Below are 27,201 nucleotides of genomic sequence, written 5' to 3'. Positions count from 1 at the left end.
AAAGGGGAAGCTGGAGAGCTTGAGAGGCAGTAAGGAGAAGCTGTGAAGAGAAGCTAAGAGGCAGTGTAGTTGTTGGGGGAGGATTTAAAAGAAAAAGGGGAAGCTGGGGTAGCTGAGAGAGTGCAAGAGGGGAACTGAAGGGGTTTAAGAAATATAAAATAGTGCTGGTGACTGTAAGAGAGGGTTAGTTGTGGTAGGGTTAGAGAGTGTGACTTAGAAGGAAAGGTAGAGAGCAGTCCTGGATTTATCAATGGGCAACCATTACCCCGGTGTCTACAGCGGCAAACATGTCGGGGAACAGGTGGGCTAAGGTTTGTTGCCTCCCAACTCTGCCGAATCTCATTCAGCAAGGAACAGCCCTCCGCTACCTTCTAATAGACCCTTCTAGGAGGTAAAATAGTTGAAAGCACCAAAAATGCCCAAGGGTGGCTAAATCCGTTCCTGGGTAGAAGGCTGAGATGTGGGTGAAGGATATGGGGAGATCTGTAGAGGAGTGAGAACGTAGAATTAGATCAGCATTACACAAATGTCTGGATCAGGGTTGGGTTCTTAGGACTTCTGTATGAAATGAGGATAGCTCTATCATTTTTTTTAATCAAAAAGGGTGTGGAGTAGAAAGCCCTGCACATCATTTGTAATAGTAATCTGGATGCCACTTACAAATGACGATTGGAGATCAATATAAAAAAATGCACAGAAATCTTCTGTGATGTGAGTTTACTCTTGTTTATTAGTTTGCTCCATAGCACTTATAGGTTTTATTAAATGTAACTGTTCTGCTAACTTAGATGATCATGTTGGTACAATCAGAGATTCCTTTTGTTTCCCAATAAGCATGAACAGAGAGTCCAGAACACCCCTCTTCCCTGCCTCTCCAGTGGGGTTAGTGAGCAAAGCAAATTGAACAGGAATGCAGCTCCTATTTAACTTACATCTATGCTAACTCTATGAAGGTTAACATAAGAACCTAAGAAATTGCCATGCTGGGTCAGACCAAGGGTCCATCAAGCCCAGCATCCTGTTTCCAACAGAGGCCAAACCAGGCCACAAGAACCTGGCAAGTACCCAAACACTAAGAAGATCCCATGCTTCTGATGCAATTGATAGCAGTGGCTATTCCCTAAGTAAACTTGATTAATAGCAGTTAATGGACTTCTCCTCCAAGAACTTATCCAAACCTTTTTTGAACCCAGCTACACTAACTGCACTAACCACATCCTCTGGCAACAAATTCCAGAGCGAAAAAGAATTTTCTCTGATTAGTCTTAAATGTGGTACTTGCTAACTTCATGGAATGCCCCCTAGTCCTTCTATTATTTGAAAGTGTAAATAACCGATTCACATCTACTTGTTCAAGCCCTCTCAAGATCTTAAAGACCTCTATCATATCCCCCCTCAGCAGTTGATTTCTGACCCAAGTTTACTTGGGATAGGTGGGTACACTTGACAGTAGGACTGGCAGAGCCAGAGCTCTGAAAGCCCGTCCATCTAGAATTATGATATACAGTGTACTGACCCACATTTCTACAAACGTGAGCTCAGTTACTCTCCAGGTATCCCAAGAAACTGATTTATTTTTTACTTTGGAGGTAAGTACAATGGATATGGAGAGATAGCGTGCATGTTTAAAAAAAGAAAAAGGAATACCCATATAGCATGTATTTTTCAAAGGGACTTCTGCGTTTAAAATGGCGTGTTACGTGCAGAAATGGCCTTCTATAAAATTGTCCATCAGATTTGCAGGTAAACTGATGCCTTTGTCTCATGTCTGAGTGTAAATTTACCAGGATTGAGCGAAAGCATTTCTGAGTTCAGCGTTCAGGAGGAATTTGGACTTAATATACACCTACATTTGGGTTTTAAAAATTATGGGGTAGATTTTAATACATGTGTGTGTGCTTCCCAGCGCGCACACATGGACACACTGATTTTATAACATGAGCGTTACGTAAGGACTAGGCTTTGGCCTGGGCCTAGGCCTTCGTTTTGGATCCCTCCCTTCCCCTCTCCTCCCCACCCCCTAAACCCTTTCCCTTACCTTTTTGTTTTCTTATTTTGTTGCTTACTGCTCCAACGGAGCAATAGCAACTTGCGCGCACCAGAATTCCCTTCCCTGGTTCAGCAGCAAATGGCTGCTGTACCAGCCACCTTCAGCCCTGTCATGCTCTGCCCCCGGACCGCCCCTTCCCTCCCCTAGGACCTCCCCCCCCCCCCCCCCCCCTTTACAGGCCTTGGCACTTAATTGTGTACTGGGGTTTACGCGCATGGCCGGGCCTGTTTGAAAATTGACCTGGCATGCGCATATTATTTCACTTTGAGAACAAAATAAAACAAAATAGGAAACTATCTTATTTCCTGTTTTGTTTCCTTTTGTTCTCAAAGCAAAATGATTGAAATTCCAATGAAATTCCATTGGTTTTCACGTAGTGTTTTGAAAACAAAAAAAAATTGATCCATCGGGCCTAGCACAGGCCCAAAGCAGAAGGCTTTAGCCTACACCCGAGCATGATGCCGGGGCTGGGGTCTGGGTCCAAACCTAAAGTCAGGGCTTCACCTATTCTTAAGCCACGGCCTGATGCAGGAGCTGCAGCCTAGGCCCAGGCAAGATTGCAGCCAAGATCTGGGCCCGACGTTGGGGCCTCAGCAGAGACTCCATAATTGAACAAACTTACCTGCTCCGTCAGGGATCCACTGTCATGGTCCAGGCCCAGATCCTTCCCTTGGGATTCAGCCTAGGCCAGCGCCCAGGCTCAGCCCCGATTGCAGGGCCCAGTCCAAAGACTGAGTCTCAACACTGGGGCTTGGCCCACAGACCAAGTCCCGACACCAGGACCTCAGCCCAGGGTCAGTCCCAGGCCCAATGCCCAGTTCTCGGAGGTCTTCTTTCTTCTTTGACCAAATGACGCTGTCTGATTGGGAGGCAATGGAGTTAATTAACTTAAGCGTATCCTCCCCAGCAAAGTGTGCCCCTTTGGTGTACAGCAGTACAATTAACTGCTGTCCATCAAAATGATGCCCTCTGCTGGGGAGGATGTGCCAGAGTTAATTAACTCCCAAATGAATGGCTTTATTTCATCGAAGTGGAAAGAAGACCTTCGAGGCCTGGGTGCTGGGTCTTGGCCTAGGCCAAGTCCCTGGCATCTGGACCAGTCTCTGCACCGGACTCTGGCCTAGACTGAGGCCCAAGTGTCGGGTCCAGGCCTCAAAGCCTGGGCCTTGCCTAGGGCCTAGGCTGAAGCCATGGCGACCTACTGTGCCCTAGGCCTATGCAAATCTAAGGCTTTGGCTGGGCCTAGGCCTTGGTTTTGGATCCCTCCTAGACCAGGTAAGTGGGGGCTGGGAAGGATCCTGGCTCCAGCATTTTTTTGTGTGGAAGAGATGGATGGGGGGGGGGGCGGGGGGCATGGGAGGCCTTGAGAGGACCCTTTTTTTTTGTTTGTTTTTGGGGGGAGGGGTTGTTAATTTAGTTTATTTTGTTAAAAAATGAAATAAACATTAACATTAGTCAAATCAAAAAACAAAACACATTTTTTTCTTCTTCCCACCCCTAACGTGCAGATATTTTAGCAGGTATAACTTGTGCAGGTAGATTTTGAATGATAATTTTTGTAGCAAACGTATGGTGCAAGTCTTCTTTGAAAATTGGTGTAATTGATGTGCATATTTGTTACCCCCCTAGTTGTGATCTTACAAAACATATCTCAGAGGATTCATTTGACTCAAATAATTTCAGGCCTCTCGAAGATGGAAGTGATCAGTTGAAAAATCCAGATAGCTGCTGTTATAAATGAAGATAGTTACAAAATCTTAGTTAAAAAAAAAAAAAAAAAAAGAAAAAAAGGGAGCATTCATTGTTGCCTGAAAAAAGGTATTTGGAGCCTGCCTGAGATGAAACCCCTCCTTTATCACCCTTCACTCCTAGAGAGCTGCCTACAAACACCTTTATTAAAGTAGTTTGAGGCCCGAGAGGAGTTGTCAGTTCGATGATCTGCTTCATCATCCCCTCTTTGTTTCTCTCCCTGCCCTTAAGAGTGTTTTAAGTCCTCGCCACAGCCCTGTCCCTCTCCTTCCTAGAGAGACTCCAGGACGCTAGTTGCCGCCTCCTATAGAGTTTGGGGTGGGCCACCTTCTTACATGGACCGAACCTCTGATTATATCCCTCCGTCTCCCTCTTTCCCCCTCTCACTCACTTACCACCTTCACATTCTTACTATCTCCCGATCCATAGTCTCTCCCCACCCCCCCTCCCTCCCTCTATGCTCAGTCTGCTTCCTGCTTATCTCTGCCACCTATCTTGAACTGCTGACCTGGAGACATTCTGGAAGAATGACAGAGCCCTGACCTGGAGTTGTCCTTTTTGTATAGTAGCACCAGAGGGTATGAGTTTGAATCCTGGTAGGAATCTGGGCTGTTGCAAAATAGTGTGGGGGAAATCAAAATTAAGGTCTGAGCCTCCTTCTAGGCCATTTGTTTGAAATTGAGGAACAATAAAATATGGGGGGGGGGGGGAGGAACAGGAGAGGGAGACATCATGATATAATGACCCTTGTCAAACCGAAAGATTAAACCACCTCTAAAACAAAAAAATCACAATTGGATATTTTAATTTAAAATTAAATGTGTTTTCTGCCTTTGTTGTCTGTTTTCGTCACACTCTTCTCCTCCTTCCCTTTGCTCTCAGTTTATCTGACTCATGATTCATTTTCCAGGTAGCTCTTTTTTCTTTTCTTCTATGTATCTGTTCCTTTTCTCATGTATCCTTACTCTTCCATCTGTGCCTTCCATGTCATGTCTTTCACTTTTCTTCTATGCCTTTCCTCTGTCACTACCTGCTCACTTCCTTCCTTCCTCTCCATCTTTCACCATTTTCTCATGCCTATCTCCCCTGGGCCTGTCTCACCACTATCCCAATTCTTCTTCTCCTCCTGTTTTTCTTTTCCCTTCTGTCTCTCCCTCTGCACCTCAAGACACCCTCCTTCCCTCCCACGCCCCAGGACTCCCTAATTTCCCCACACAAGGATTCCCCTTTTCCTATCATTTGCTCCACCTTCAGCTTAATCTCAGCCTCACACACGAAGCCGTCCAGAGCATGGGCGTGATGATGGGCCACAAGAGTGAGCTCCTTCCAGGCCACAAGAGTTGCCATAGGAAGAGTAGCTGCTTCATCCTTCTCACCAAGGCTGTGACTGTACGTGGGTGCAGAGCCCTCTTTTTCCTTCTGAAATCAAAGAGCAGGTAAGTCTGTCGCTGTAGCTCATATCTCACTGCTGATACCTGCACTGCATGAGCAGCTCTTTTTCCTATGATAACTGTTTCAGGATGGCATTCCTACAGCTAGGGTGACCTTAATAGCCCTATCCTCGCGCTCTCTCGCTCTCTCTCTCCTTCCCTTGGACATCCACTCTCCCTTCCCTGGGCAATTTTCCTAGCATCCACTTTTCCTCCTCCCTACCTCCTTTCCTTGGGCATCTATTCACTCCCCTCCTCGCTCTCATGAAAAAATGTTTTCATCCCCCTCCTCCTTTCTTCCCTCAACTTAAGCTCCCCCCTTAGAACTTCACTCCCCCTCTTTAACCTGTTCCTCATCCCTCCCTTCTTCATCTCCTCTTCTTGTGCAACTTTTGCTCTTTCCTCTTGCTCACCTCTCTCCCCTCCCTTATTCTCTCTCCTCTTTTACACTTCTCCTTCTCTCGCTCTCACTCACCCTCTCTCCTTATTGTCTTGTTCTCCTCCCTTCTCCTTTCTGCTGGTGCCCTCTGTGGAGCTTGAGAACTGCATGTGAACAGTTGATGATGTTTCCCACCTCTTGCAACTGATTGGTTCTGGTAAGCACAGTGAGCCAATCAGCAGCAGCAGCAAGCTGTGAAGTGCTTTTTCCCCCCCCCCCCCCCCCTATTTCTGAGCTGGCAGGTTTGCTGCGGTCCTAGTGTTTGCCCAATGCTGGCTCTGATCTTGCTGGCACTGACAGGAGAGAGGCAGCTGAGGTGGGGGTGGGGGGGGGGGAGAGTAAAGAGGGGGGAATAGCACAGTATTTAAGGGGGGGAAAGAAGTGTAGTTCTCCCCCCTGCCAGCAGGCAGGCATGCAATGGGAGGACTGCACCTGAGTCCCGGAGGTGAAAGTTAGAGGGATCGGTGGAAGGCAGAACAGAAGAGGTTTGCCAGCAACATTACAGCAGGCCCACATGGGCCACACACCCAAACAGCCAGCCCCTGTTGAGGGCTACATAAAATAGGCTAGCATCGTGGGAGGCTAATCTTAATCTTCAGGCGGCTTTAACGTTAAAATGTGGCAATGTGTTAACTTTGAATTGACTGTACCAGCCATAGACGGGTCCTTTACAGTTCCAGCATTTCTGTGCAGAAGGTAAGAAATGACACCAACAGACTGAGGAAAGTTTATTTTCTAATTAGGATTGTGGAACATCATGATGAAAAAAAAAATCCTCAAATATAAAAAGAAACTTAGTGGGAGCACTCTTTGGGCAAAACAAATAATATATACAGTATGTACATCATGTCAGTCTAATTTGGATCAAATAACTGTAGCAGTCTGAAAGCAATCTCTTCTCCTTAGTGAACTGCTTGACCTTTAATCTAGAGATACATGCAGAAGTGAATTTTTGGGCTTCAGGAAATTATCTACTGCCAAATTGAATCAATATTTTCCTTGAGGCTGTTTCTGTTTGACAAAATATGCAATAAAGAATATATAATGAAAAATGAGGTGAACAATTTCAAGAGCAGAGCTTTTCCTAAGATTCAATGAAACAGAGAAGGTTCCCTCGCAAGAAGTAGAAAAAAAAAAAAAAGCTACATTTCTAATCCCCCTTATGCATTTGGAGATAAATCGACCGTTGCTTATCTGTCTGCATATTTTTCTTAAACCCAGATATTCGAAAGGACTTTTGGAAGATATATTTTATCCTGCTTGACAGCTTACCACTGATCATCTCTGTATCAGAAAGACAGAAACAGTAGCACCGTGCAGAGAAGGTGCAGTGGTCGCGAAATGTAAAAGCCCCATTTTCAGAGGTCCTGGGAAGGCTGGGAAAGAAGGTGTGGTGATCGCTCTGGCATTCAAGGACAGAAGGCACAGCCAAAGAGCAGTGAAGTTGCTTCAAAGCCTGGCTCTTTAAAGCGTGGTGATCTCCTCACTGTGGAGCCTTTTTTTTTTCTTTGTTTTTGCTAGGGACCGGTGGGTGTGAGCTTATCCTGCAAACAGTTTCTGTGAGGCTCAGTCATGTAAACATTTGTTAAGGGGGGGAAGAGGGATTTGGGAGTTACTATGTGCAGTCACTACTGCACTCATCCTGCAACACAAGTAAAACTAGAACTATGGAGCCAAGAGCCTGAAGGAGACTAATCTATGGAGTTACGGCATAGTTTCATCCTTGAAGACCCATTGAGTAGGGGACTAGCGCAGGAAAAGTCTGCCCGCGGAATGATTCATTTTCCAGTAAAGAATATGGCAGGTAAAATAGCCCTTGATTTTCTTTTTTTTTTTCGCTGTGTTGTGGCATGCCTGGAGGCTTTGCCTCTGCCCTCTGGTTGAGAATCCGAACAATCATCACAAAATTGAATTTGCTGTAGTAGATATGACAGAGAAATTGCTGAAAAGTGCATCTGTCTGTGAATTTTCTGCAACTGAAAAACATGACCATACTATGTTAGATTGCTAGGCTGATATTCTTCTAGTACATTAGTTTGCAGATATGACGGTCTTTCTCATCTTGGTGGTTTTATTTAAAAGAACTTGATTTACTGAATTGTATTTTCAAACGTATAGAACTTGGTTGACTGTAATGACCGTGTCTAAAATGAGTAGTTTTTTTTTTATTAACTTTAAAAATCTCCTGATTTGTATTTTTATTATGATTTTAAGTGTAAGAAGAAAGTCCAAGTTTGAGCTTTCAAGTATTTCAGTAGAACGTACACCAAATCAATATTTTTGGTCTTAGCACAAACTTGTGTCGTTTTTATGTTATTGATTAGCAGGCCGAAGGAGTATCGGTGCACGTTAAATGGGCGCTCATAATTGAGTGCCTGCTTTCTTCACGCATGCCGATCCATCTTTACCGGGCGCCCAATTTTCTATTAAAATTAGGTGCCCCGGTAGAAAGGAGGCGCTGGAGGGAATTGTGCATCCCTAGTGCCTCTTTGGCATTGGGCACCTGGGAAAGGTGGCTGTCAGCGGTTAGGAAATGGATGGTTAATACGAACGTCCATTTTCTCCTGCTACCGGCACAATATACACCCACAATATACACGGCCTGGACCGTGTATATTGTGGGTATATATTGGACGCCCAGAATTTATTTATTTTTTTTTTGCAAACAGTTTTTATTTTTTTTTTTTTTTAAAGTGATTCCGCTTTCTGTGGAAAGCAGGAATTTGTTTTTTTTTTACAATGCGACCTTGAGTGCGGCAGACCTTTACGGCAGCTTCGGGCTGGCATAAAATTTGCCGCGTTGCAAGGGCACATTGACAGCGCAGACATTTTTTTTCATTGCAGCGATTAGCTAATAAGCTCAGCTACATGTACTTTGCATGTGACGAACGCTATGAGTTTGCGCTCGATTGAATGTGCGTTTTGGACCTGCTAACCCCCCGTTTTGCATTGGGGGTTATGGATGCGCATCCAATCACGTGTTGAGCCATCGGCCTGTAAGTGTGTTGACATGTCATAAAATAAATTACAGCCTCAATGTAGATTACATCTAATTATATTTAAATTAGTGGGTTTTAATCAATAGCACTGTCGAGCAGAAATATTGCTGCATTAGTGAAATGTAATATAAGTCAAAAGACTTATGGGGTGAATTTTCAAAGTTCTATACACGCATGAAGCCCAGTTTTATGTGTGTAAATAGCCGTAGGAAAATTGTCAGAGAGGGATAGGGAGTATGTGCACATAAAAGGACACACACACGAGATTTTGCGCACACTTTTAGGCACACTATAACGAGGGGTTCTGGGCACAGTTAGGGTAACCATTTACGTGCACAGTTTCAATTTTTAAAAGTCTGCAGGGAGCAGGTGCAAATGCGTGCATGTACGTTTGCACTGCGTTTCACGCACACCAGGGAATTCTCAAAGCGTACTTACGCGCTTAAGTCCCCCTTTAAAAATTTGGCCTAATGTGTGAGGATATTTTGTACACTCAAACTTTAGCCCTATATGGCCCACTGAAAATTACTTTCCAAGTTCAAAAACTATGCGCTCCATTCACCCCAAATTTATTTTGGCCCCTGGTGGTCAAATAGTGGGGGGAAAAACTCTAAATAGCAGTTAATGTAAAAATAGATATTTGCGAACTATTTAACCTGGAAAAATAAAGGACAATGTATTAAGGCTCAATACTCAAGTTGTGCAGGAAGAAGAGCTTGCATTTGATCGGGAGTGCACAAATTTTATGGCCCTTGGATCACATTGGCACAGGTGGCTGTTCCTAGAGGCTGGGTTAATAATCAGGGCATCCCTCAGGAGTCCAGAATTGAGGACCCTCTTGGAGAGTCTAGTGGAGCAGCAAAGACCCTGCTAGAAGTTCCATTCAGGGTAACAAAATGGCGAACTTGTATTGGGTGGCTTGGAGACATCATGATAAGGTGTTAACATTTTGGACTGAAGTTTTTATCTACCCATTTTCTGAATTAGTGACTGTTCCAAATAAAAGCTTGCACATCTCTGTTCTTCTTACAGTCTGCACCTTGATGGCCCAGTATACAAGATATAACTCAATTCATTGTGTTTTCTTTAAATAAATAATATAGATACAATTATTTTGTTTTCTTCATGAAACTATGTCACTGCTTTACATCTTGGCACACAGACATGCTCTCTTGCCCGTCACTGACTTCTTACATGAAAGAAATGTAGAACATGTACTACAAAGTTGCTGGCCCACCTTAACCTTGCCTCTTTGACACCAGTAAACCTCCTGTTCACAGCCATGGTCCAAACAACTGATCAGGTGGCGGCTCTTACAGCTCACTGCCACCTGCTGACAGTAATCTCATGCTCACCTCTGTACAAGCAATATCCTGATGCTGCACAGCAGAAGTGATATCACTGCTACGAGCTCAGGTCACATGGGCTGTGCCATAGGTCAGAAGAAAGGTGCCCTACGGTATTGGATCGTGAGATGTAGTTTGCCCACCTCTGCCTTTGTTCGTTAACACCCTCCACTGGGCCCATAGACCAGACTAGGCAAACCCATTCGCCCAAATACATATTCACCTTTTATTTATCTCCATAGTAATGACACAGAAAAGAACCAATTGGTCCATTCAGTCTGCTCGGCAAGCTTCCTATGGCAGCAAATGTCACTCCGTTTCTCTTAAGGGTAGCAACTGCTGCTCTGTGCAGTAATCCCCAAGCTCTTGCACCTGAATATCTTTACAACTGTTTGAGTGTGGCATAAATCTGGACCTTATTACTGCTACCAATTTGCATGATATTCAATGGGAGCAATTTTGACTTTCTTAAAAAAATATATACATGTTTTTGTAAATTAGTTTTCCTCTTTTATAAATTGGTTTCTTGTTTCTCTTTTAATTATAGTTACTGTTCCATGTAAAGGCCTTGCCTATAAGTTCTAAGTTAATTGTAAACCGATACGATGTGCAAACGGATGTCGGTATATAAAAATGCCAAATAAAATAAATAAAACTAGAAAACCGGAAGGAACAAACTATTTTCTTTTAGTCTGTCAGCTAACACCTTCAAACATTATAACAATGTTTTCCTTTTTTCAAAAACAGCCTAAAATTTGCCATAGACAAGATGCATATTTACATGAGGTGGGGTTCAGTGACTGATGTGTGAGCAGGTGTTCTTAACGTCTCCTTCCTTCGAGCTGACATCATGATGTGAGCGTGCTCAGTGCATTTCCTCCACCCAGTTCCAGATGCTACTGTTGTAATGGTAGTGACTCTGCATATCTAAAAGGGACAAGCTGGGTCATATACATTCTTGTAGTGAAGCTGAAAATGGAATAGGTGGGTTGGGGCCAGTTTAAAAACCCATGTAAAGGGAGGTATATATTTGTTGGGTTTTTTTCAGGATACAAGGTTCTTTGCACCAACACTGCAAGATAACTTTCTGCTAGAAGTTTCTCTTAGTCACAATTTTGAGTGAATTGAGGCCTTTTAGTCTATAAATTTAAGCAGCATTATATAATATAAATCTAAACCTACTAGGAAATATAGAATTAAAATATAATGTCTTCATTATGACACATTGAACCTCATTTATAAAGGATTTTCTTTCATTTTGTGCCTGTGAGAAAAATATTTTATAAAATCAGGTCCCAACGGTCCTTAACATTCAATTTCCAGTATGCAAGCTGGAAACTGCTAGTACTACATAAACAGAAACAAATCTCATAACATCACTGCAGGATACAGAATATGGAGACATATGTCTCATGCATTCTGCGGAACTTTTTCTGAAGGTTTTGTGCCATCCTCAGTCTATCAACAAGGACTTTGCACAAAAGATTACATAAGCTGAGAGTGAATTTGAGAAGTTCTGACACCCTAAAACGTGAAAGCAGTGGTATCCTTATTAGCACAAGAGGTCATCTCACAACAGCCATGGGGCTCAGTAGATATTAGTCCACTGGAAGGAAAAAGGCAAACACTCCTAGGGGTTTTGTTTCAAGAGCTGAAAATGGTTTCTCCTTGTTTATTTTTGATGTCCTCATTTTTAAACTTGTAAGCTGCTGCAATATATGAAAAATCCTCTTCTTTCTTTGAGTGTCCCTTATGGAATAGGACAGAGGCAGCTCATTGAATGAAACCACCAGTAGGACATGCAGTTTTATTATTCAGTAACTTTTCAGATTTTCATTTCGTCTTTCACTATATCAAGGAATGCAATCATGTCATTAGAGGTGTTTAAACACATGACTTGGAGAATATCACAATTATTTCCTAGTTATCTGTCAGGCCTGGTTCTTTTATTATAGGAATGATAAATGTTTATTGGATTCTCTTACTAGCTGGCAATAATACTTTCTTTGTCTCACTGAAACTATTCCAGTATTCCATGTAGCATTAGATCACAAGTTTTCGGCAAATCATGAACCTGACCTAATAAAATAATGGAGAACAGTGCATTGTACTATGTCAAGTAAAGAAGTAATCGCTGTTCCAAAAATAATTCTATTGATTCCTGTATGAAATGCTGCAGCGTGAGTCAATGTGAACTGTGAACATGGTTTACAGCTGTACTGAAGCATCTGCAAGAAATAGTATGGGCAAGGGTGTGGTGTTAACAGATGTTTGCTTAATGTGCATTGTGTACACACTCATTACAGAAGAATTTGGATGATTTGACTAGTGTGGTGCATTATTTTCAAGTGCTGTAATGTGCCCCATCTCTGAATATCAGACCCCTGTTATTTTCCATCTGGTTTCATCTGCAGTGCTCACCCCAGGCAATCCTACAGGATTCCGCTCTTGAATGGCTTGGGGAACACAAGCCTGGGCAGTTGTGGTCACCGTGCATGACCAAGCAATTAGAAGGTCACATGACTTATGACCTATAAAATCACAAGGGCTACACCATGAGGAATGACACAAGGCTCAGAAAACCGTAAATAATTACCTGCTACCAGACTTGCGAAGGAGAGAGGAGAAAAGGGGATGTTTTGAATTGAGCCAGATCTGCACCTTTTAGAAAGTATAAACATACGATATATATCAGCTGTATGGCATCACTGTGTCGTGTGTTGGGAGCTACAGAAAGATGAGAATGATTTCCATGCAGCGTTCAGCAAAGTGAGTATTGCCACAGTCATGTTTGTATTGATCTCTCATTGAATATTCTAGTTTTTACAGAACATGCTCAATTAGTTCATTATTGAGAGAGTGTTGGATTGTTTCATGGAGCTTTTATAAGTTTGGTAAGTCACACTGAGATAGTCATGCAGTTGTTATGTGACAGAAACACTATACCAGAGATGGAAATAGGTTGGCATTGTAATTGTAAGTAGTAAACATTCTGCTTTCATGTTTCAGGCTGAGGGAGAGAACCCTATCTGTTTTTGTCCAGGTGCTCATATCCCGTCTCTCCTTCCTTTCAGGGTTACTCATATGGGTATTAATCTCCAGTGATAGGAAGGATGCATGTGCACAATGCATGGAATTTGATTGGTTTATGGCGGAAGGAAAGTGATTCAATAGACCATTGTATAAACAGATGCATGGACCTCTTGTTATCGGGATCTAGTACACAACTGTTAGCTGTTATTTCTAGCTTAGAAACAAAAAATAAAAATCTTGCAGGCTTCATAAGTTGGATGCATTCAAATACTGAAATGCAAGTTTTTCTTTGAGATAAGCAGATGCATAGTTGTGTGCCGCTTTTGATGACTTGTGTGAGGAGTTTCAATGGTTTGATTTCAGTGAAGAAGTAAATCCATTGAAAAACTGATGGCCTCTGTATTAGTGTTGCCAGTAGTGAGGAAGAAGAAAAAAAGCAGCCCTTTCTCCTGTCCCCTGCATCTGTACTCCATATCTCCTTCCAATCCCTCCGTTTCTCACACCTTCCCGCTGGCCTCTCCCAGGTTATGTTCCCGCGCTCTTTAATCCCACTCCCCATCCACCCTCAGTCCCTCTCCTGCCATACTGAAAAAACAGCAGCAGCGTGGCGGGAGGTGGCCTTGTGAGACAGAGCAAACTCATCTGCCACGGCCACGCATGCAGCACCATTTCAGGGGCCCCACTCTGCTAAAGAGCTGCTGGGAGGTGGTGTGTGGGGTTAGGTTGTGGCTGGCGTAAGCCTCATGATCAGAAGAAGGCTCTGCTCTTTCCCTCTCTTCCCCTGCCTCAGTTTCTCATACCTTCTTTGAGTCTACTTGTGCTCATCATCTTTTCTCTCTTCAGAGCCGTGGCTGCTCCTCCCTATAGTAATGCTGTCAGGTGCCTTTACCCAGCACCTTCCCATCTTTGCTCTTTCACCACCCCTCCCTTTATATTCTCTTCTCCTTCCCCCCTTTGCTCTCTCTGTTCCCCCTCTTTTCCTCTGTGCTCTCCCCCCCCCTCTCTCTCCCTCTCTCTCTCTTGTGGTCATTGTGTAAATAGGGCCACCGTCATACCTGCTGAACACAGCGAGCGGCCATGGGAGAGGGCAGGCACTCCTGTCGACAGCCAGTAGGCTGTGGGAGGAGGCAGAAGCAACAGAACAAGAGACGGAGTAATTTCTTGCCTACCCTCCCCTGTGGCTACCCCTGCTGTACCACCGGCACTGCTGATACTGTGGTAGAGGGGAGGACTGGCATCATCGGCACAGCTGGAGCATCTGAAGAAGCTCAAACCTTTCCAAGAGATCTTGAGAAAGGGGGTCCTCAGAGCCTTGGGTGAAATCCCGCGTTTTCTCGGCCATATCTGGAATGGATGGTTTAAAGGTTCTACCAACGGTCGGTCTCTTACCTACCAAAAGCAGTCATGACCAGCCAAATGTCAGTCAGTTGGCTAGCCATTCCCTTTCCTTTATACCCATGGTCTTTCAAGGTCAGTAAGTGATGTCTTCTAATTTCTGCTTAGGAAAAACAGCATAGGACCCAGCAATTAATAGTCTCTCCAGAGTCCCTCACAACTAAAAAGGCAGGATGTCCAGGCACACTTTGGTCTATATCTGGTGAACTGCTCAGCTTTGCCTCATGCTACTTTTGGGATCAAAACTGTAGCATAGTGCTACAGAAAAACTTTATATCACCTTTATTTTCCTAATCTGACATTTTCTACAGCAAATCCTGCAGCAATATTTTACATTAAAAAATAGGAGGTTTTGACCAATTAAATTACTTGGATGGACGGGCAGTAAATTAGGGAAATGAGTTGGAGGGTTGTAATTGTGCTACACATGATTTTCTCTTGTATTTATAGTTTGCATCATTTCCACCATTCTGTACTACACGTATTAAACACAGTAGGATCTTGCTAAAATTTACAAGAACAGAATGTTAGGTGACCAGAACAGTTCTGGAATAGAGATCTCCAGACTCTGCAAAAGAATTGAAAGGATTGCAAACCAAGTGCAGGAAATCTTAGAGGTTCACCAAATATTGTCAAATTAAAAAATAAAAATAATACCAAATTCCACCCAACATCAAATTCTGAGTGACTCCCACCAATTTGCGCAAATCTTCAGCAGGGAGAGCCAGGGTGAACTTCAATGACTGTGCTTGCATCTCCTCCTAGGTTTGCTGATAAAACATCAGCCAAATTTTCCCAGCACATCTGGGAAAAAATCTGAAAATGTCTCTGGCCCTGGAGCAACCCGTAAAATTCAGCTGGTTTAATGTTTTGTATCGAATGCTTCCCAAGTCTCTGTTCTGCAGTTTTCTCCTCTGAGAAACGCAGGACCAGCCCTCGGGGAAACCTCTCAAGGCTCTTGCATGGAATGCAGCAACTTAAAATGAATGAAAAGCTGTGCTACTCATCTCAAGCCTGCCGGCAGCAGGGAAGGAGAAAGGATGATAACAACCGGGCCGGGCTTAATCAACTAAAACTGCATTCGATCTGTCACACAACTGATTGAGCAAAGTGGGGTCAAAACACTTTTAGCATTTCATTCTGTCAGAACCCTCCCCCCCCCACCCCCCAAAAAAAAAAAGTTAAATTCAGACATGAATCACATTATTCAGAAAACTAAAGATTTCAGGGTCACAATTGATTTAAAGGGCTGAATTCATTTCACTGAGTGAGAAGTTCTGAACTATCCTATGGTAAACTTTGAGCTTTTTGTTCTAGGTACTCCACCGGCATACTAGAATTTTACATCTATTAAACTCTTTGAAGCAGGGATGCTCTTCTTAACTAATGTTATAGGCACTGATTAAGTTTAGCGTCCTCTGATCTCCTTGCCTTTCATCTGTGCTTTGTTGTCTGTGCTATACTTTTCTCTGGGAGTGCACGCCAGACTTGGAATGCTTCTGATTGCTTTTCCCTTATAGCCGTGGTGTTAAAACGACACAAGGTAGACACAGACACAACAGCAAAGTCCTCCAGGGGAATGGTCCCCAAACTTATCATGGCAAGGGACGCATGGAACATTTAAGATCACAGAGACGGCCGGGGAGGGGGGCTCCTTTTCCCCTTGGAGTTTGCTGAGAAGGGGGAGTGACGTATGGCCTTTTCAGTGATTCGAAATCGTGATTCCAGGGAGGGGGAGGCAAGGATCCCAGGGGTGGAACAGATAGTCAGAGTGGAAGTAATAATATTTCCATATTTCCCAGAAGTTTGTAATCCTGCCACATCCATGGGGAACCATGTCCCCTCCCTTCACCTCTCCCTCCCACACAGCATGTCCCCTTCACTCTTTCTCTGTCATCTACTCTCTCTCTCCATCTCCAGAACTTGGGATGGTGTAGCATCTCAATTTTGTAAAGAAATAAGTCCTCCATTTCCCCTTCTTTCTTTTGCCTACATTTCCTCTTTTCTCCTGCCCGCTCCACCTCCGCAGCATCTCCCCTTCACTCTTCCACCAGGATCTGACCTACTCTCTTCCCTTTACCCCGACCTCCCTCTTCTCCATTTCCCTGTCCCTGAAAGCATATGCTCTTCTGCTTTCTCCCACAGTATCTCCTCTTCGCTCATCCACCAACATCTAATCTTCCCCTCTCTCTAATAGTACCTCCTTTTATGCTCTGTCCCACAACATCTCCACTTTTCCCTACTCTACCCTTTTTTCCTCTACTACAACCTCTGCATCCCTAGCATCTCCTCACTCCTTCTCTTTGAACTGTGGTCAGGGGGCGGTTCTAGCATGAGGCAGGGTGAGGTGGCAGCTTCAGGCAGCACAATTTTGGAGTGGCAAAAAGTGCCCCTCCAAACCCCCCTGCCCTGCCACGGCTGCCTCGCCCTGCCTACTACAAAGACAACCTGCAGCACTTGTTGATGACATCCCGTGGGGAGATTGGGAACCCCGCAGGCAGGAAATAAGCGCGGTGGTATGATTTTAGTGACATATCTGTGAGGCTCCTGGCCCTGTGGGCAGAAGAAATGAAAGGTGGCAGCGGCAGTCTTGCTGGCTTGCCCGCAGAGATCCCCTCCCCTGCAGGCAGGAAATAGAGCCAGGCGGCATGGTTTTAGTGATGTGCTCGTGAGGTTCCCATCTACCAGCGAGCGGAAAAAAAAACCCCAAAGAGGCCAAGATTGAAAATAAGAGGATGGTGAGTGTATGAGAGAGAATTTCATCCCCTTCCATCAACTTAGCTACCCTTCCTTCTTAGTGAGACGGGAAGGGGAGAGTGAGTGAGTGAGAACTTCCCCTTCCCTTCCTAGAGGGAAGGGGGGGGGCTGAGCTGACTGAAGGGGTTCTCACTCTTCCGCCTCTCCCCTCCCCTTCATACAGCTCTGCTCCCCTTCCCTTCTCTTCTCACCAAGAAGTGAGTGAGGGAGCAGGAGGAGAATGGAGTTGAGTTGGGTGCAAAAGTGAAGGAATGGGAAGGGGAGGGAGGAGGTGAGAGTGAAGAGAATGGAGGGGAAAAGAGATGGTTAGGTGGAGGGGAAGAAAGGATGTGTGTTAGAAAAGAGAAGGAAGGGATGTGATAGGGAGACAGGTAGGGAGGAAGTATGGGAGAGGGAAGGGAGAGGGCAAGGACGAAGGTAGGGAATGGGAAACGAAAGGGATGAGGTGTGAGAAGAGAGGAGGAAGGAAGAGTTGGTGGAAGGATCTGTGAGTGAAAAGGGGAAGGAAGGATGTGTATAAGGAGAGGGGAAGGGAGGAGGTATGGGGAGAAGAGGGAGAGGAAGGGAGAAGATGAGGGGGAGGGGTGGGAAGAGGAAGGAATAGGAATTAGGGAAGTAAGGAGGGGAGAGGAAGAGAGGAGGTGAGTGGGAGACAGAGGAGAATGAAGGAGGTGTTTGTTTTGATGTTAATTACCGTATTTGTATCATGCACTAAACTGAAAAATGATTGTGTATGCCTTTTGTAAACCACATAGCAATGTTGACAGGCGATATATACATTAAATACCTTCCGTAAATACCTCAATACAGAAACCCTCCTGCTCTCCCTCACGGACCACTTACTCATAGGCATGGACCGAGGCAACTGTTACCTCCTCGCCCTACTCGACATCTCAGCTGCCTTTGATACCATCAACCATAACCTCCTCATCAACCGGCTATCCGAAATAGGCATCTCAGGCCTAGCCCTACTATGGTTTAAATCCTACTTATCTAACAGAAAGTTCTCCGTCAAGATAGGAAACGCCAACTCCACACTCTATCCCTTGTCTCAAGGTGTCCCACAAGGCTCCTCCCTCTCCTCCACCCTTTTCAACATTTATCTCACACCTCTATGTCAGCTCCTCACAGACCTCGGCCTCAAATTCTACCTCTATGCAGATGACGTTCAAATCGTCATTCCCATTCACAACTCTCTCTCAGATGCCCTTGCCTTCTGGAACACATGTCTTGCCAACATCAATGACTTCCTCACCAACATCCACCTCGCTCTAAACTCCTCCAAAACAGAGCTGCTTCTTATCTCTCCTCACCTCCCTCCCAAACCACCAATCTCCAACGATCCAGCTTTCAACGTCATAACACCCCAACCCACAGTAAGAGACCTTGGGGTTATCATAGATCAACAACTCAATCTCAAAAAACAGATCAACTCCATCCTCAAAGAAGGTTTCTTCAAGCTTCACATCCTGAAGAAACTCAGACCCCTCCTCCACTATCATGACATTCGCACCGTCGTCCAAGCCACCCTTTCCTCAAAGCTGGACTACTGTAATGCCCTCTTCCTTGGCCTACCCTCCTCCACCACCAAGCCCTTACAAATGCTCCAGAATGCCATCGCCAGGGTCATCACCAACTCAAGGAAAGCTGATCACATTACCCCAATACTCAAAGAACTCCACTGGCTCCCCATCGCATCCCGAACTCTCTTCAAAATTCTAACCATAGTGCACAAGTCCATCCATTCGCACAATTCCAATTGGTTGGATGAACCCTTTCGTCCTATACGCACTGAACGACCCACTCGCACTGTCAACAAAGGCACCCTCTCCATTCCCCCTTTGAAAAAAGCCCACCTCTCCTCTACTAGGGACCGTGCACTATCCATTGCAGGCCCTAAACAATGGAACGCCCTCCCTACCACTCTCAGGCTAGAGCCATGTTACGCCAAGTTCAGAAAAAAAACTTAAAACATGGCTCTTCCGACAAGCCTACCCTGATTAAGTACACCGACTTCTGCAAGTATCTTGCCTACGCCTTGTATATTCCTGTAAATAGTCCGTTGCAGTTTTTATTTATTGCTTTAATTCCTCCACCTCCTGCTCTTTGTATACTCCTCCTTGTTCGCCCTCCCTGTTCATTGTAATTTCTACCTTTAAAGTTACATTGTAAACCGGTATGATGTATGCATACTAATACCGGTATATAAAAGTTTTTAAATAAATAAATAAATAAATAAGTGTGGAGGAGGCAAGGGTGAAAGGAAGGAGAAGGGGGGAGGGGAAGGGAGGATATGTGAGTGAGAAGAGGAAAAGAGGTGTGGGGGAAACCAAGGGAAAGGGAGGAAGTATGGGGGAGGAAAGGGGGAGAGGGAGGGGACGGGAGGAAGGTATGAGGGGAGGGAAAGCAGGGATGGGAGTTGAGTGAGAGGGAAGCGGGTTGAGTGAGTGAGAGGTAGGGGCTTCTGCAGCTTGTGTGTTAGAGGGTGAGAAAAGTGTATGTGTAAGCATGCAAGAGAGTTCGAGTGAGCCTGTGTGTGTAGTGTGTGCATATGAGAAAGTTTTGTGTGAAGATTACCTCCTCCCACTAATCCAAAGCAATCTCAGGATTACTAGAAATAAAAAATCCCCAGGTATGGAGAGTGATGAATTTCTTTTATCCCTATTAGTTTAATTATTGAATGTTATTTAATTTCTATTCTTTTTAAATATTTGATTGTTTTGTGAAATTAAAAAAAAATTGTATGAATTTAATTATTGAATGTTTTATTTGTCAGCTGTTTTGAAATATTCTTTTTCTTAGTATGTTTTCACTATTATGATTAATATTTTATATTTCTTAATTGTATTGTTTGCTTATGAGGAATAGTAGTGCTTCTATTTTTCCATTGTTGCACTGCATACAGAGTCTGGCTTGTGGCAATTTCCAGTTCAGTTTTTGTCTACATGTTGCTATGTGTACTTTATGGTCTCTTTTTACTGTATTTTATGATGGTCTGTCTGTTTTTTGCATATGTTACCGAGATGAGGTATTCTGCTACTGTACAGTTTCTGTGTAGGGGTCATAAGAACATAAGATATGCCATATTGGGTCAGACCAAGGGTCCACCAAGCTCAGTATCCTGTTTCCAACAGTGACCAATCCAAGTCACAAGTACCCAAACACTATCTATCTATCTATCTATCTATCTATCTATCTATTTATTTATTTATTTATTTATTTATTTGTTTATAGATTTTTCTATACCGGGGTACGTAAATAACATCACCTCGGTTTACATTCAAACAGTAATTCAGCATTGCACTTTACAATATAACATGGTAACTGAACTAATACAATACAGTATATAACTTTGTATTAATAGAATATAAGCAATATATGAGAGATTGTGGCAGTTAGGAAGAGTAATTGAGGATTCAGATCATTGATAGTAGGCTTTTTTAAATAGCCAGGTTTTAAGGTTTTGTTTAAATTTTTTGTGACAGAGTTCCTGGCGTAATTCAGAGGGCATGGTGTTCCATATTGTTGATCCAGCAATGATGAAAGATACTAAATAAATCTCAAGCTACTATTGCTTATTAATTAATAGCAGTTTATTGATTTTTCCTTTAGGAACTTATCTAAACCTTTTTAAAACTAATTTACACTAACTGTTATAACCACATCCTCTGGCAATGAATTCCAGAGCTTACCTATGTGCTGAGTGAAAAAGAATTTTCTTTGATTTGTTTTAAATGAGCTACTTGATAACTTCATGGTGTGCCCCCTGTCCTTCTATTATCTGAGCGAGTAAATAACCGATTTACATTAACCTTTTCAAGTCCTTTCATGATTTTGTAGACCTCTATCATATCCCCCATCAGTAGTCTCTTCTCCAAACTGAACAGCCTTAATTTCCTTAGCCTTTCCTCATAGGGGAGCTGTTCCATGCCCCATATCATTTTGGTCACCTTTCTCTGCACTTTCTCCAGTGCAACTATATCTTTTTTGAGATGTAGCAACCAAAATTGCTCACAGTTTTCAAGACGTGATCCCATGTCTACAGCAGCCTGGCTTGTTCTGTTTTCCTAATAGGAAGTATATTGGGGTTTTAGGGCACTATGTAATATTTGCAGAATTGCTTTTCCATATGTAGCGTTCTTACTATTTGAGTGCCGGCAGTTAGAGCTGTTTTGGAATGGGAGGTTTACTGTATTGTAATTTGCAAATCAGTTTATTCATGGTTTTTTGAGGGCCACGCTCACACATAATGACTTCACAATAGGCCTAATACCACATGGGTTCAAAGTGTCTCGTTTTTGCTTTTTTAGAGGGTTGTCTGGTTGGCACCATAGTAGTGCATGTAAATATAAAATGTTTATTGTAAGTGATGTTTTTACCACAAAAGACTGTACTTTAGCCTTTTTCATGTAAAATCTGTTGTTATAAACGCATAATTTTTAAATGTGTATGGGGAGGGCCGGGCGGGGGTGCACAAGGCTGTGAGATTCACTTAGGATGCCTAATACACTCGCACTGGCCCTAAGAGTCACAAACAGAGCCACACGCTTCACCCATCTCTTTCTTTCCCAGCAAGCAAATACTGGGGAAAGGTCAGAGGCAGGTGGAAGGCTTCCTAGAATTATCATTCGCATTCTATATCTCCCACATTTCTGGAAATCCTGACCCCGTGTCCCATTTCCCCCTAGCATTTCAAATAGCCAAAACGGGAGTGCTAGACACGAAGAGAGATTTCCTCCCCCCCCCCCACCCACCCCCTTTTTTTTAATGTTTTCTCACTAATTTAACCTGCGCCAGGCCTCTGGGGAGGGAGCTCTTTCCTTACCTCGGGCAGCAGATTGTCTTGAGCCCCCAGACCATCCAGACCAGGTCTCTCTCTCTCTCTCCTCATGCTGCCATTGGGCCCTGCTTCATATGTCACCAGTGATACCTGGGCCTCTCTCCTCGAGCTCTACATGTGCTGGTCCCCCTTGCTTCAGTGATGCCCCTATCCTGGCAGTCTCCCTCCAATAACACCGACTCCACAGGTGCATCACTCAGGCTGCAGCCAGTTCATTCAGTGGCGGAAGATTTATATTGGAATGTGCCATGACACTGGATGCTTTATTTTCCTGCAGGTAGGCGGGCCAGATCTAGCTTATGGACCATAATTTGGGTACCCCTTGCCCCAGGATAATATGGGAGATTCAATGCTTGCTTTGGTATTGGCTGCTCGACACAGGATTAAAAGGGCTGCATACTAGCTGATTTAATTAATAAGCAAAGGAAGTAAGGGCAGAGCTGTGGAATGACTGCCTTTTACCAGTCAGTCTGTTGGTTTGCATTGCATGTTTTATTCCCATTTTGTTAATAACTTTGTTGTGTTTTTTGTTTTTTTTTACTTTATTAGGATTTTAAGATATCAAATATTCAATATTTTAAAGAAAAACAGAAATATATAGTAAGCAGCACAAAAAATGTATATAATAGAAGCAATTTAACAATATGCATTTCCACTAAAGTCCACTAATCAGAGAGGATTCTGAAAGAAAAAGTCAATGGGATATTGACAAAAAGGATAGCAATCAAAAATATGTGCCATCTTAAAATGCAGATGGTGATTCCCTTTACGTATAATCAGTAATCCTTATCCTACTCAAGATTAATTCTCAACTACTCTGGTATCCAAAAAAGATCTCAGTTGGATAGGATCATAAAACTTATACTTCACAGCAGCCAGTGCTGCAATATATTTACAAGGAAATCAGATAAAGCAACTAGCCCCTAATGCCAGTACTTCAGGACATATAGAAAGAAATTCCTTCCTGTGTTCCTGAGTAATATTTAAACATGTTGCCCTTTAAATAATTCATTACACTTCTATTGTACGATTATTTTTTTAGAATTCTGATCTTCAGAGAATACAAATATAATAAGTACAGTTGCTCTGTTGATTACTTCTTCATCAGACCTTTCCAAGGAACCAGAAATGTTCAAACTGTCCATAGAGTCGTCCACTGCTTCCCCTTCTGTTAAACCCCCTTCAGCCACCTTTTTTTGCAACTGAAAGATAAAAAAAAATTCATATGAACTGAGGGAATTCTAGCCTCCGATAGAAGTAACACTTCTATATGATAAGATTTAAACAATTCTAATAGTGAAAGAAACTATATAACAGGAAAATTCAAAATCACAAATTCAAGGATTTAAAAGAATGGTTCAGATTTTCAAACCTTCAATGGATCCATTATTGATTCTGTATCAGCTTTGTTTGAACCACTTTCATCTGAGAAATAGAGTCCTCTATTTCACTCATTCTACTTTCACAGGCAACTGCTCTGGTCTCTTGAGTTTAAAGGCTAGAATGTATATCAGCTGTGAGTAATGCCAATGATGATACAGACTGTTCAAGAGAAGCCATCACATTCCAAATTGACTGCAGAGTAATAGTAGCAGGCTTTATCAAAGAAGTTCTAACCTTGAGTCCAGTAATCACTTTAGTAACATCAAAGGTGCTGGACAAGATCTTCCCCGAGGCTGGAGGAAAAAACTCCTCCATCTTCAGTCATCTCACTGATATCACCAACTCCAGCCTCGGCATCTTGCAGACTAGGCGACACAAAGTAACCCAGTCTCCTCTTTCACATTCGTGGAGACAGGCATCCAGAATACAGATGCCGACAGACATTAAATCTGAATCATACTCTGCTGACCGCTATTCCAGAGTCTGAGAACACACCAAAAAAGATCACAAGAGAGGTTCTCTTTGACCTTTGGGGGTTCTATAAAATATTGGCCACCTGCAAGCTGGTCACCCCACTCCCAGCTATGCTGGTCAACAAAGCCAGAGAAAGTACAATTTGTGCATGTTCCATAATAGACTTTTGACAGAGCTGCAGCCCAGAAAGATGAAAGGACTTTCCCTTCACAACTCTTTAACACTTCTCCATCAGTATATTAATAAAGTAGGAGAACACCTGAGCAAATTCTGAAAGGCAAAAGAGGAGCTCATGCAAACACATCTGCACTCAAGACGCCATCTTGGATCCCTTCTCCATGACCTTCTTAATTATCAGTCAGTGAGCAGCTTTTTAAATCCTCTGCTGCCTATCCCTGAAGATGAGCTAGTTTTCAGACTGGAATGCTTCGGGTCTATTTACCAGGTGAACACATTAATTCAGGGAATCCCATAGAATGAGTGGTAATGCAGCCAATGTATTCGGACTTGCAACTCCTCATCCTTTTTGTTCCTAATACAAAAAAAGTAGGGGGGGTGGTGTTATTGCTGTTGGTCTTTGCTCCTGTTCGTAAAGTTGTTGTTCATGAAAACACTCATTATCAAGCACCCATTATTCTTTCTGTGGGTGACTGCTCACCCAGACCAAAGGCAGGAGTGTAAGAGGGTAAACAAGACAGCTGCTACCCTGTTGAATCAACAGTTTTGACCTTCCTCCTGCAGCAGGCTCCCCAGCAACATAATTAATGGAGCTTAGAGCCTGGCTCTGAACAGAAAACAAAGGTGGAAGAGGCAGGCGCTTTGCTGCCAAGCGGCAGAGAACTGTACGTTTCACAGAAGTTGTTGACTGCTTCCACAACAGAACACTGCATCATGCACAAACGTAAAAAACGATAGAACAAAACTATGCATCAGTGAAGCGCTTCCTGGGCAATGCAGAGGAATAAAGTAGCACATTCTGAAACACTTTGATTTTCAAAAGCATTTACATGCTTTAAAATTGAGTTTTACACGTGGTGAATGCACTTTATCCATGTAAGTGGGCTTTTGAAAATTGCTACACGACATTGAATTTTTCATAGGATATTCACATGTAAGTGCAATTGTACGCATGTACATGACTTTTTAAAATTGCTATGATAGTATGTTGCATTTACATTTGAAAATGTCCTCCCTAAGTATTTTGAATAATGATTTTCCAAGAAGCTGCTGAGCATTTTACGACACGTACCATTTGCATTTTTTTGTACAGACCTACAAGTACACGTGCTTTGCACACTCTGAAAAAAAACTTTACAACTTCCATATAAACATTTACATATCTGCATCCATCTACAAATAGCTTAAATGATGACTATTTATTCTCAAGTTCATCACTGCATTTGGGGCTCAGTATATTACAATGTGCAAAGTATATTTGATGTTTACAAGATACCATGTTTCTGGCATAAAATATTTACTGGAAGCAAATGTTTCAGAAAATTGAAAGCACAAATAGTATTCCTGAAGAAAGTGACTGACTGACGTTTCAGACAAATTTAGCATAAATCAGTTTTCTAGAGATCAAAAGAAGTCAATGGATAATTTGCAAATCAAGCCAATTTCTTAAGGGAAAGATTATTGGCTACAGTCTGTGACATTGAAATCCAGCTTGTCAGAAACCCAAACCACTATAAACTAGAATTACTGATCTTTGAAATAGAGGGAAGCAGTAATGTGGGTGAGGGGTTTAAATAAAGGTAAAGAGGAAAATGATAAAATGAGATTTATCACACATTGCATTAGGAAAAGCAAAGAAATGGGAAAACTCATTGAGAAAGTTATGATGAACCGTGCTATCCTTGCGCCAAGATTATGTTATATATTTAGGAATGCGGACAAATAGCAGAGGATGTCTACATTGGGTCAAAGACCACAAATACTTTTTATCCATGAGCTTTGAATCAATTCTCAAACCAAAGGTTATGTGTGCTCTTCCATGTTAAAACTTGCTGGGGGTCCAAAGAAGGAGCAATTCCGTGCACCTGCTTTTTCAGAGGGCAGGCTTTTACCAGAAAAGTATGCGCAAAGATGTGAAAATGGCACGTACTTGTGTACTTTTCCTCCCTCGACCCATACCTCCCGAAAACACCTCCTCATGGTGTGGCTAAATGTTTGCCCCTTGAAGTAGAATGCCCAGAACTAAGCTGCATTTAGGGACAGCAGTTTTCAGCCATCCAATTTACCCCCATAAATTGCTATCTGCATGTGTAAATCATTTCGAGGTTCATCATCACAGGAACCAAAACATGGTTGCCCAGGTCAATAATAATGTCTATTGATACACTGTTTTTTCTCTCTCTCTCTCTCTCTCTCTGTATGTATATATAGATAGATAGATTGTTGTAAAACAGCCAGCCTGCTCAAGGAAAAATGTGGCTCCCTACCCTTACTAGCACCCTAAAAAAGAAATGCATAGCACATGTATTGTAAAGTAAACCACTTTGAGCAATGGATCTTCACTGAAAATGTGGTCCTATAAATTAAGATATTAAATTGCATATTCGAAGTCAGTCATAAATGTGCTCCACATGAGGTGATTCATTGCTGGTTAGCCAATGTGCACCCAAAATGCAAACAACAGTAGCTCACAACACATCAAACCAATGGCTATTCATAAATCATGAAAGTTCAGAAATAGGCAGCCTCATTATCTTCCCTGCTCCAGTTATATAACCTTTCCAATCTCCAACAGGCATAAAACGGAAATGCAATGTACATTTTGTCAGCAAACTTGCTGACTCCTTCAGGAAAGGGGAGCTAGAAAAATATCATAGATGCACAGAAAATGACAGCAGGATCATTTAGTGTGCTCTGTTATCCATTCCATTTGCAATAAGTGGACGAAATACTAGTTTCCAGAGTTACCTTCAGCATAATTTCCTACTCTCTAGATGAGATGCATTTGAGGCTTTTTGCCTTGGGTTATCAATCTAGGGTTGACTTGAGCATTAGCCAAACTAATCGGTCACCTAGGAGGCCAGCTTCTGGGCTGAGGGTGGCAAAGGGCAGAAGCAGTGAGAGCGAAATAATAGTTCCTGACAGCCACACAATCAGTGCTTTCATTCACTTTTGTCTTCACATCTTGCACGTGCGCAAGCAAACAGTGACCACACCATGGTTTTGCTTATTTTTGTGTTTCGGATTTTGAGTTGTTTGACTCACTTTGGCCCTGACCTAATACGGAGCACTAATGTATGCGCACCTGTTAGTGTAGGGTTGTGCACACATTTATTATGCGCAAACTAT

At 43.0% G+C, this 27,201-nt stretch overlaps 1 protein-coding gene across 4 annotated transcripts in view; it reads left to right on the top strand.

The window, feature by feature from the left end:
* Window positions 1-27,201, top strand: part of ARHGAP24 (Rho GTPase activating protein 24) — a 958,590-nt gene that overhangs the window by 779,229 nt on the left and 152,160 nt on the right. The window contains exon 1 of one of the 4 annotated variants that reach the window (XM_029599295.1): window positions 12,648-12,782. The exons of the other annotated variants lie outside the window; for them this stretch is intronic. The gene's annotated coding sequence lies outside the window, so the exon portion shown is untranslated. Of the gene's footprint in view, window positions 1-12,647; window positions 12,783-27,201 lie in introns of those variants that run through there. 4 annotated transcript variants of the gene reach the window in all.

Source organism: Rhinatrema bivittatum, chromosome 1 (assembly GCF_901001135.1).
Source record: "Rhinatrema bivittatum chromosome 1, aRhiBiv1.1, whole genome shotgun sequence".
Lineage (NCBI taxonomy): Eukaryota > Metazoa > Chordata > Amphibia > Gymnophiona > Rhinatrematidae > Rhinatrema > Rhinatrema bivittatum.
The sequence above is the reverse complement of the archived record's forward strand: the minus strand, read 5'-3'. Positions and strand labels throughout refer to the sequence as shown.